This window comes from Loxodonta africana, chromosome 3 (assembly GCF_030014295.1).
Source record: "Loxodonta africana isolate mLoxAfr1 chromosome 3, mLoxAfr1.hap2, whole genome shotgun sequence".
In the NCBI taxonomy this organism is placed as follows: Eukaryota; Metazoa; Chordata; class Mammalia; order Proboscidea; family Elephantidae; genus Loxodonta; species Loxodonta africana.
In genome coordinates, this window is record NC_087344.1 from 207,033,594 (window position 1) to 207,046,260 (window position 12,667).

Below are 12,667 nucleotides of genomic sequence, written 5' to 3' on the forward strand. Positions count from 1 at the left end.
AGCAGCCAGTGCGTTAACCACTTGTTTGCGTTAACCATTGACACCACCCAGGACTTGGACATGTAGTAGGGAGTACAATAAATGTTCAGCTGACCACCCTCTTTGTCAGCACACAGCATAGATTTGAAAATGTTAGTTTCCTTTTCCCTTAAAAAAACATTAAAACTTCATGTTTCCAAATGTTAACTAAAAACATGGGTTTGTTCCTCTGATCAGAGACCCTAAATGCAAAGCTTGGATGCTTATTATATCCATCCTCATGAGAATCTTCTTATTGTGACAGGTGTTTTTATTCTCATTATGCTGTTGCTGTTGGTCTGCCATCAAGTCCATTCTGAATCACAGCAACCCTACAGGACGGAGTAGAACTGCCCCTTAGGGTTTCCTATCCTGTAACCTTCACAGAAGCAGATTGCCAGGTGTTTTCCACCTCGGAGCTGCTGGTTCAAACTACCAACTTTTGGTTAGCAGCCAAGAGAGTAAACACTGTGCCACCAGGGCTCTTTATCCTCATTATAGAGCAGAGGAAACCAAGACCCATGGAGGTTAAGTAATACAACCAAAGGTACACAATTATTAAGTATCACAATTCTGGGCTTATCCCTGAGATGCTATCAACCCAATAATAGTAAGAATGTTACTTCATGCTCATCAGAAGCTCTGATTGGTAGTTACATATGGCTTTGATTAATAAAAAGAAAACCAATAATTATTTCCTAAGGGGAACTTATTTGACAGCAGTGCTTAAAACTAACAGAACATAGAGAGGGGTGGTATTTAAAGAGGTCTTTGACATTCTACAAAACAATTATCTTGGTCTCTTCAACAGGTTTATTTTAGGCTGGGTTCTCTAGAGAAGCAAAGTCAGTGAAGTGTGTGTGTGTGTGTGTGCATAGAGAGAGAGAGATTTATATCAAGAAAATGGTTTATGCGGTTGTACAGGCTGAAAAGTACCAAGTCCATGGATCAGGCTCTGCCTGGAGGCTTCTCCTGACTCACACAGCTGCAGGGGATGATGAACCCAAGATCGGCAGGTCAGACAGCAGGCTGCTGGCTCATAGGGAGCAGAGGTGACAAATCCAAGATTGGCAGGTAAGATGACAGGCTACTCAAGTACCAAGAACCAGAGTTCAGGTGATGACAAGCTGAATGCCGGACCCAGAGCAGAGCAAAACCAGAGAATTTTGCCATGAAGTCCACATATATTGGATGCAAGCCTTACCCTCGAGGAAACTCCCTTTCAACTGATTGGCTGCCCATAACAATCTCATCATAGAGGAGATTATATCAGGTCTCATTATGGAGGTGATTACATCATTACATAACTGCCAAACTACATCATAACTGCCAAACCACTGAGAATTATGGCTCAACCAAGTCAAAACATAACTTTAACCATCATAGTCTACCCCTTGTCAACTTGGCACCTGTACACATCTCCTTAAACCATACATAATCTCTAAAGACAGTTACAGAGTAATTCCTGCCCCTAACATGATACAATTAACACGTGTACAACTGAAAATGCACTAGCCCTGTTGATATTTTATAAGCGAAGAAAACAAAAATATTTGATGCATACTGTCATGGATTGAATTGTGTCCCCCCCGAAATATGTGTATCAACTAGGTTAGGCCATGAGACCCAATACTGTGTGGTTGTCTTCCCTTTGTGATTGTAATTTTATGTTAGGAGGATTAGGGTGGGATTGTAACACCACCCTCACTCAGGTCACCTCCTTGATCCAATGTAAAGGGAGTTTTCCTGGGGTGTAGCCTGCACCACCTTTTATCTTAAGAGATAAAAGGAAAGAGAAGCAAGCAGAGAGTTGGGGACCTCATAGCACCAAGAAAGCAGCACCAGGAGCAGAGTGCATCCTTTGAACATGGGATCCCTGTGCCTGAGAAGCTCCTCGCTCATGGGAAGATTGATGACAAGGACCTTCTTCCGGAGCTGACACAGTGAGAAAGCCTTCCCTTGGACCTGATGCCCTGAATTTGGACTTGTACCCTATTAGAAAGTGAGAAAATAAATTTCTCTTCGTTAAAGCCATCTACTTGTAGTGTTTCTGTTACGGCAACATTAGATGACTAAGACACATACATAAAAGGAAGAAATACTCATGGCAGTTAAAGTCCTCCTTTCTGCAACTGGTTATGTGGTCGTAGCTGGTATTTAGAACTATCTTCTTCCACCACCCGTTCCGTACTCCCTTTACACTCAGCAAACACGCAGCTGCTTCTTTGCCTGGTAAGGTGACCCAAACTTTCATTCTTAAAAGGATCTAGGCCATTAGTAGTCATGTCAGAATTGGGTTACTCTAGTTTTCCATTGATTTTAATCACAGGGCATGGTAGTACTAACAGAGGTCCTAAGGGATCTCCTGCATTCCAGAAATACTCTTCTTTACCTCCAGTATGTAATATCAGTCCAATTTCCTCTTGGTAATCAGGATCCGGAAACTCTGGTGGCGTCGTGGCTAAATCCTACGGCTGCTAACCAAGAGGTCAGCAGTTCAAATCTGCCAGGCACTCCTTGGAAACTCTATGGGGCAGTTCTACTCTGTCCTATAGGGTCGCTATGAGTCCGAATCGACTCGACGGCAGTGGGTGGGAATCAGGGTCCATCATATCAGCCAGCATGGTAATTCCCTTCTTTGCCTGTTGATCCAGAGGCATAAGGAGCCTAAAGTGGCCGGGTGGCATTCTTAACTTCTGGTTCAATGGAATCAGTAATATGCCTCCATGTGGGAACATTCCTCTCTTTGTAACTAAGATCTCTACGCCTGCAGAGCACACGGTAGTGGGGACAGGAAGCAATAATGTTGCGAGTAGGTCATTAGGGGTAATAGTGAGTGGTGCCACTCCCATTTCCACCCCTTGATTCCTGGACCCATGAATCCTGCCTACGGGAGAAACAGTTGGTTTAGAGCATATACAGCCTCCTGGAGAACACTGCCCCAACCCTGCATGGTATTGCCACCTACCTGGTGCTGTAAATGTGTCTTTAGGAGGCCAGTGCATTGTTCTATCAAGCCAGCTGCTTCAGGATGGTGGGGAACACAGTAAGACCAGTGAATTGCATGAGCATGGCCCCATTTCTGCACTTCATTTGCTGTGTGCTGCGTTCCTTGATCCTATGCTGGTGGGATATCATGATGGTGGATAAGGCATTCTGTAAGTCCACAGATGGTAGTTTTGGCAGAAGCATTGTGTGCAGGGAAGGCAGATCTGTATCCAGTGTGTCTATTCCAGTAAGAATAAACACTGCCCTTCCTGTGATGGAAGTGGTCCAATGTAATCAACCTGCCACCTGGTTGATGGCTGATCACCTCAGTGTTGGTCTCTGTTGCTGGCAGACTGGACATTCAGCAGTGCCTGTAGCCAAGCTGGCATTGGTGAGTGGAGGTCCTTGTGGCTGAGCTCATGCATAACCTCCATTCCTGTCACCATGGCCACTTTGTTCATGAGCCCATTGGACAACGACAGGTGTGGCTGGGGAAAGAGGATAAGTGGTTTCCACCTAAAGTGCCATCCTATCCACTTGACTGTTAAAATCTTCCTCTGCCAAGGTCACTCTTTGGTGAGCATTCACAAGACACAATATCTTCACTTCTTTGTGCCATTCAGAGACTTTGTCTCATGTATTTTGGTCATGTTATCAGGCGGCACCATTCCCTGGAGAAGGAAATCATGTTTGGTAAAGTAGAGGGTCAGCAAAAAAGAAGACCCTCAATGAGATGGATTGACACAGTGGCTGCAACAATGGTCTCAAACATAACAATGATTGTGAGGATGGTGCAGGATCACTATGAGTTGCAAACGACTCGACAGCACCTAACAACAACAACAACATCTGTTTTGGAGCCCTGGTGGTGCAGTGGTTAAGAACTCAGCTGCTAACTAAAAGGTTGGCACATAACTTTTCCCCACACCTCCTTGTCTCTAATTTTCCAATCGTGTTCCTTCTAAGTCCCTGACCATCTAGCCAAATCATTGATCACAACCCATGAATCAGTATGTAATCACATATCTGGGCATTTCTCCTTCTAAGCAAAGTGAACAAACAGGTGCACTGCTCAAAGTTCTGCCCACTAGGAGGATTTTCCTTCACCACTGTTCCTCAGGGAGGCCCCAGCAAGAGACTGGAGTGCTGCAGCTGTCCACTTTCTAGTGGTACCTGCATATTGCACAGAACCATCTGTTAACCAGGCATAAGTTTTCTCTTCCTCAGTCAACTGATCTTAAGAAACTCCCCGTGAGGCCACAGGTGCAGACTGGGAGTTGGATGGTAATGTGATAGGAAAGGAGATCATGGGCATTTGGGTCACTTCCTCATGAAACTTACTTGTACCTTCAGGTCCTGCTCAGGTCTGATCTTGTATATACCACTTCCATTTAATGATGGAGTGCTGCTGTGCATGTCCAAGTTCATGACTCTGTGAGTCAGCCAACACCCAGTTCGTGATGGGCAGTTAAGGCTGCATGGTGACTTGGTGTCCTGGGGGTAAACATTCAGTTTCTTCTAAGGCCCAGAACAAGCCAAAAGCTCTTTCTCAAAAGGAGAGTAGTTGTCTTAGTCATTTAGTGCTGCTAAAAAAAAATTTTTTTTTTTTTATAACAGAAATACTACAAGTGGATGGCTTTAACAAAGAGAAATTCATTTTCTTACAATCTAGTTAAAATTTTTTTTTTTTTTTTTTTTTAGTAAGCTAGAAGTCCAAATTCAGGGTATCACCTCCAAGAGAAGGCCTTCTTTCTTCATCAGCTCTGGAGGAAGGTCCCTGTCCTCAGTCTTCGCCTGGACTAGGAGCTTCTCCAAGCAGGAACCCCAGGTCCAAAGGACACGCTTTGCTTCCGGCACTGCCTTCTTGGTGGTTGAGGTCCCTAACTCTCTGCTTGCTTCTCCTTCCTTTTATCTCTTGTAAGATAAAGGGTGGTGCAAGCCACACCCCAGGGAAACTCCCTTTACATTGGATCAGGGATGTGACCTGAGCAAGAGTGTGATATCCCACCCTAATCCTCTTTAACCACAGCCAGAGATTATGATTTATAACACACAGGAAAATCACAAAATGGAAGACAACCACACAATACTGGGGATCATGGCCTAACCAAATTGACATATATTTCTGGGGGACACAATTCAATCCATTACAGTAGCTGTCTGCAGAGGATGGCAAGGCTTTGCTCCCAAACCCTAAGGGTCTATGTTGTGATTCACCAATAGGGGCTTGCCAAAGACTGCAAACAGCACCTGTGTCTGCCGCTGCCACCTCTTCAAGCACCGTTAGATCAGCTGCGTCTCACGGCCCAAGTGGCAGAGACACTTGCACAGCAGCCTGAACCTGCTGCAGAACCTTTTCTCGTTCTGGGCTTCACTCAAAACTAGCAGGTTTTCAAGGCACTTGATAAATAGGCCAGAGAAACACACTCAAATGAGGGGTGTGTTGCCTCCAAAATTCAGAGAGGCCCACCAGATGTTATGCTTCCTTTTTAGTTGTGGGAGGGACCAGATGCAATAACTTATCCTTTCCTTTAGAATATCTTGACATGCCCCACACCACTAGGGCTCAAGAAATTCCACTGAGGTGAAACGTGCGTGAATTTTTGTTGGGTTAGTTTCCCACACTCTAGGACACAAATGGAGCCCTGGTGGCACAGTGGTTAAGAGCTTGACTGCTAACCAGAAGGACGTTGCCATTTCAAATCCACCAGCCACTTCTTGGAAGCCCTATGGGCCAGTTCTACTCTGTACTATAGGGTCACTATGAGTCGGAATAGACTCAACGGCAACAGATACATAGCATGCAAATGTTTTACCAATAAGTCCAGAGTAACTGACATTTCTTCCTTACTAGGTCCAATCAGCATAATGTCATCAATGTAATGGACCAGTATGACATCTTGTGGAAGGGAAAGGCAATCAAGGTCCCTGTGGACTAAATTATGGCATAGGACTAGAGAGTTGATGTATCTCTGAGGTGGGCACTAAAGGTGTATTACTGGCCTTGCCAGCTGTAGGCAATCTGCTTCTGGCAATCCTTTGAAACAGGTTGGGAGAAAAAGGTATCAGCCAGATCAATAGTTGTATACCAGGTACCAGAAGATGTATTAATGTGCTCAAGCAATGAAACCACATCTGGAACAGCAGCTGCAAGTGGAATCACCACCTGGTTAAGTTTTTGATAATCCACTATTATTCTCCAAGATAAATCTTTTTTTGCACAGGCCAATAGGCGGGCTGAATGGGGATGTGGTGAGAATCACCACCCTTGCATCCTTAGGTCCTTGATGGTGGCAGTAATCTCTGCAATCCCTCCAGGAAGGTGGTATTGCTTTTGGTTTACTATCTTCCTAGACTGTGGCAGTTCTAATGGCTTCCACTTAGCCTTTCCTAAGAGCCCTTACTCCACATGTCAAGAATCCAGTGTATGACCCATTGAGAGTTGCTGAATATTTTCTTTTCCTCAATGAACAGTCACTCTCGTAAAATGTTGTAGATCCCTTTGGGGAAGTCTGGGAGAAAGGTTAACAGTATATATTTTGACAGTGTAGTGGGGTCCCTCCTCAAGGGGACCCAGCTTCTCCTTCACTCGAGGAATTGTAGGTCTGTAAACTTGCTCAAGTCTGGGAACTTATTGAGTGGCCGTAACTCTCTCTCTTGGCAAATGGAGTTAGACTGCTGTTCACTTGACCTAAAATTCCTCCCCTTGTACAGACCAAGTAAATATTTAGTAGACTTCACAATTATTTTACTCCTAGGTACACCATGACCTAGTAGCCAATGCCATAAGTCCATGTGAGTCAGACTATTCTGATTACCGCTTTGACTCCACTGTCCATTATTGTAGTAACTATGCCCACCCTGTCTTTGTCAACTCAGTGCCATCATTTTGTCCATACCACCACAGGGTCCAATCATACCCATTGCAGTTAGGTGTCTTAATTCAGTTAGGGCATTTCCTACTGTCAAATCTACCTTGCATAAAACAGCAATGACAGCAGTCTTCAATGATGTTGGGGCTCCCTTCACAAATTTGTTCCTCGCTGTTGTGATAAAAGTTATGTCCTCTGGGCACTCCATATGTGGTTCTGTGAGCCTAACCTGATAAACCCACTCTAACATGCCAATTCCCCTAATCCTCTGGGCTCCTTCTTTTCTACAGTATATGAAGGAGGTCTCGTACTTCAACTTTAGTGTAGGCCACCACATAATCCATTATTCAGCAACCCAACCAATTAAACTATTAGATCCTTTCCTAACCTCTTGAGTTGAAACACTGAATGAAGAATCTGTACTTAGTGGGCCCATGTCAATAAACTCAAATTGAGCCATCTTTATGTTTCTTGCATCATTATCCAACACCCTTAATAGCCATTCCCACACATATTCCCCAGGTTTCTGTACATATTAGAAAAGTCAAGCAATTCTGGGTCACACTTTGTGCTTCACCTTTTGGGGATCACTGGGACTTAAGTCTAGTTATAGGTCTAGAAGTAAAAATGGGTGGTGGGGCTGTGTTTTGAGAACATTCAGCAATGACTTGTAAAGCATCTGCCTCAGGTGATGCCCCAGGGGATGACTCAGACACCACCCCAGGTGATATCTCAGACAGAGGCTCTTCAGACACAGTTGAGTTAATTTCATCAGATGGGGTGGAGGGGCTAATGGATTTGTTGGCAGGAGCAATTCAATGGAATTTAGAGGCTTAGTGTCCCCAGTTTCCTGATTATCTGTCCATATGTTCCCATCCCAATCAATACCCTCATTTTAACTTCAGACGCCATTTGAGGTTGGGAATGTAATTGGTGTTGTAATTTAGCTACTGGTACAATAAAACTCTGCATTTGGTTTTTGGCAGTATCAGCTCTGTTACTACAAGAAATAAGCCTTCTTTTTCAGGACACAAGTGCCAACTTTGAGGTCATTTACGTGGTGCTTGAGCTTTGACTCTGAAGCCCTGAGCTCATCTCTTTCTTTCACCACTTTGTCTAGCAAAAGTAGGACCAACCAACCAGATTCCTTGTACTTATTCTGAGAAAATTACAGAAAAGTATCAAGCATGCGATCACCCAGATCCTTGCCTCACTGATACTTGATTTATTTTGTGTATTCATATTACCACCTCACACCTTGGATTAGTAGTGCCTTCTTTACTACTAGAAGCAGAGTCATCAGCATCTTTAAGACTAACCAGAGTTGAGAACCAATTTAAAAACTCATCCTCATAATTTTGTTTCTCTAAAACTACTCTGTACCAAATGTCTTAGGCTGGGTTCTCTAGAGAAGCAAAACCACCGAAGCATATTATATACATACAGAGGGGGAGAGAGAGAGGGAGAGAGAGAAATGATTTATATCAAGGAAATGGCTCACGTGGTCATCAAGGCTCGAAAGTCCCAAGTCTGTGGTGTCAGGCATCAGGCTGGAGGCTTCTCCTGACTCACATAGCTGCAGGGGCTGATGAACCCAAAATTGGCAGGTCAGAAGGCAGACTGCTGGCTCAAGTCCCAAGAACTGGAGTTCAGACGATAATGAGCCAAATGCTGGATCCAGCATGCCATACCCCCAAGAAAACTCCCTTTCAGCTGATTGGCTGCTCATAACAATCTCATCATAGAAGAGATTACATTATATCAGATATCATCATAATTGCCAAACCACTGAGAGTTATGGCCCAGCCAGGTTGACACACAACCTTAACCACCACAATGTCAACGTCATAAAAAGAGATTAAAAGAGACACAAATGCAAAATGTCAACCTTTATTTGATTCAGCTTTGAACAAACCAGCCACAAAAGACATGTTGGACACAATTTGGAAATGTGAATATGAGCTGAGTGAAGATAACAATAGGGAATTATTACTCATTTCTTGTTCAGTGGGATAACGGTATTACATTTTGAAGGAGAATTTGAAGTATTTAATGATAAAATGTCATGTCTTTATTTTAAAATGGTTTAGCAAAACAATATGTAGATGAAGGAAATGTGAAAAAATATAGACAGTTGTAGACTCTAGGTGGAAGACATATGGGTGTTCACTGTGTTATTATTTCTACTTCTCTGTATATTTGAATATTTTCATAATGAAATATAAATCAAAAAAGAGGACTGTGGGAATCCCTGATCTGAAGGAAGGGCTCCAGAGTTGTTGGTTCCTGCTCCTGTTCCTTTCAACATGTGTATCAAAGACTGAGAGGGAAGACAGGAGACCAGGTCATTAAACCTGGGAGGGCTAGTGAAGGATGGAATCTAGATTCAGAAAGGTAGTCACTGACTGGAACCTAGCCAGAGGAAACTTAATAAGGAGGAATATAAAACCTGTTGCTATGGAGTCGATTCCAACTCATAGTAACCCTATAGGACAGAGTAGAACTTCCCCTTAGGGTTTTCAAGGCTGTAAATCTTTAGGGAAGTGGACTGCCACATCTTTCTCCTGTAGAGCAGCTGGTGGGTTCAAACCATCGACCTTTCAGTTAGGAGCCAAGTGCTTAGCCACTGTGCCACCAGAGGAATACAGGGTCATGCACATAGGTTTAAAAAAAATAGCAGCCAGGGAAATGCTGAAAGAACAGCTGAAAGAACAGTAAAAAAAAAAAAAAAAACAGTAGATGGACAAAAAGGCTTTAATTAGTGTGAGTCAATGTGAGAGAATGAGTGGGATGCAGATGCTAGGAAAAGTAATGCCATTTTAGTTTCCATTCCTAGAAGCAGGAGATCCAGAACGAGGGCAGTTAAGAATCCCATAGTCACTTTTGACCAGACACACCTGCAGTTTTGGGCGCCACTTCAGTTGCCATGTTTTGAGTGACACTGGAGTGGATCTAGAGAGGATGACTGGGGCCATGTCATACTGGCCAAAGGACCTACGGATCTTAAGTTAAGAAAACTAAGGGGATCGTGGGCCATGTCATCAAATATTTCAAAGGCCATGGTTTTGTGCAAGAGGGTCTAGTTCCATGTAGGCAGCTCCACAAAAAAGAGCCAGGTGCACTTGTTTCAGCAAAGGGAAGACTTTTTGTAGAGCCGCCCCAGGGAGGGACTGGGTTTATTAAATGGCATTGTGTAAAACATTATTGCTTCTGTTTAACCATAGGAGAACAAGGGTAAATTTGAGAGAGAGAGAAGAAAAGCAAGTGAAAGTGCTTTGGCAAGTTTAAAATGCTACGTAAGCTTGCAGGGTTTGATGCTATTGCCAGTAGCAGCATTTCAGTAGCAAAACTTCCAAAGGCCAGTGATAAAATTTATTCTTTAAACTGGATGCTTGCCTGAATTTTGTAGTATTCAAGGACTGTGTTTGAGTGTCAGGAAGACAAACAATTATGTTGATAGTTTATCGGGTTCCCAACTCCAAAGCTAGATAGCCCTCAGGCAACTTTAAAAAGGTTTTTTGTTTGCTTCATGTTGTTTGTTTCTGAATCAGTGAAACATGCAAATGATTCGAAATTCAGCGAGTAAACAGAGTATAATATGAAAAGTGCTCCCTCACAATTTCTGTCCCCCAGCCACCCAGTTCCACTCCTCAGTGCCAGCTAAGGTGCCAATATCTCTTTCTGGTTATTTTATTCACATCTGACTCTTTATGCAATTTCTCAATGTGAGAATCTAGGCCGGGCCTTCCTGACTTTTCTGGCTATGTGACATCCCTCAGGATGATCTCTGCTACATAAGACTGAATCAAGGACAGCCCCAAGAGTTTTAGGAGTAAGTTGTCCTTGAAACAGCAAAGAGCTGCCAGTGCCCCATTTCACTATTCCGCAGTTGGCTGCCCAGGCGTTAAACATCTTGCCAAAGACTTTGCAAAGAACAAGACAACATCCTGTGTGGGTGAATGTGGCTACTTCCCCTGACCAACTTTCCTCACAGGGTGACACAATCGCATCTTTGTCCCTGTCCAAAGAGGTGGACAGTTGGCGTTAAAGAGAGCGTTACTGCTGCAATCACAGGGTGTTCCGTTGATAGCAGAGAGGAACTTGTGCTTATTCACACTCTGCCCCGTGCACGTGCTCTTCACTTACTTGTGTGTGTGCACGTGTGTGTGTGTATGTGTGTGCATTATTTCTCCAACTGAAATTCTAAGTTTCTCAGGAGTAGAATTCTAATACCTAAACCCTTTGTATCTTCAGAGCCCAAATTCAGGGGTCTTAGCTCAATTATTTTCTCATATTGCTTGACAAGCCTTTTCACCATTCTGAACATCTCTCAAGTATGTGCCTGGATAGCTCCTGCAGGGATATGGTGTCAGCATGAAATACTGCTCTTGACCCCAGTAAGTTATCATTTTCTAGAGAGGGAAGAGTTGCACATATGACACAGGGACTGTATTTAATGAAGTGCTACATTAGGATGGGCTGGAGGGGACATGGTTGAACACAATTGATCAACCCCACTTCCCCTAGCAGGAAGTTACATTCTGTCCATTTCTAAAATGTTCTAATTTAACCTTGATTCTTAAGGATTTAGTTCACAGAGAATAAAACATTTGAGGTTGATTAATAGAAAAAAGGCCCGAGCTTCCTCCTCATCTTAGAAATCTTCTATGCTCCTCATCCCAAAGATGCCCCCTGACTTGAGTAACTGCACCCAGATAGGAGCATTCTCGATAGAGCTTTCCTTAGGAAAAGACAAGGCAGTTCTGCTAAACTTGTTACACTTCTGATACTCAGTACAATGGGAACCTCCAATGTGATACCACAAGTCCCAGGAGACAACAGGTCCCCTGACAGGCCTCCCCCAAGCTTGGACAGAGACAAGGAAAATGATGATTGACCCTGAGCCGAGCACAAGGCCATGGAGGCCCAAAGGGTTTCCCGAGGTTAAGCTGGCAACTGAATGCAACAATGATTTTGAGTTAAATACCCAAAGAGTTATATTTTTAGAGCTACAGCATGACTCTTCCTTGAATATAACATTTCTCTGCATTCCCGGGAATGAAGGAATTGTGTTGATTGATTGGTTTTTGAGTTCCCTCTTGGGGTGAAGAAAGATGAAAAGTACGAGTGAGTCTGGTTCATGACTGTTGATTTTTACTATGACTTTTTTTTTTTTTTAAGAATAGCGAAATCATATGTTAGCCTTGAAACAGAAAGCAAGCCAAGATTATCCATTTGGTAAAATTAATCTGAATTGTACATGACTTTGAACCATAAATAACATTATGACTAGATTTCCATAATGAAGAAATTGCCCTGGCCTACTGGTGAGAGATTTTGGGATAAACCATAGGAACATACTGTACATAAAATAATAACTGCCATGCCCACATTATTACCTCTAAGGAGCCAACTCACTATACGAAAGGTTGTGCCAAAAAGGATGACAGGGGAACCATCTGACCCCACACTGGAAGTGGCAGCAACGGTTTCCGTGGTAAAATTACTTCCTTTAAACATTTACTACTGGTAAAGAAAATCAGGTAGCACAAGTATACGTAGATCTCTTTTCAAGTTTAAATTAAAATGGTGTCACTGGGTTGGTCATGTGGTGAAGTCTGTCAGAGCAGGATTTCTCAATTTAGGAAATTCACCCCTTGGTGCCATTACTCTCCAGGATTCGGTTGTAGGAGCAAAGGGAAAGAGGAAATTAACCAGCTGGCTAGCCATTCAACAGGGCTGCTGAGGGGGCATCTCTGAAGGGGCATCACTAGTGGACCTCAGATTCT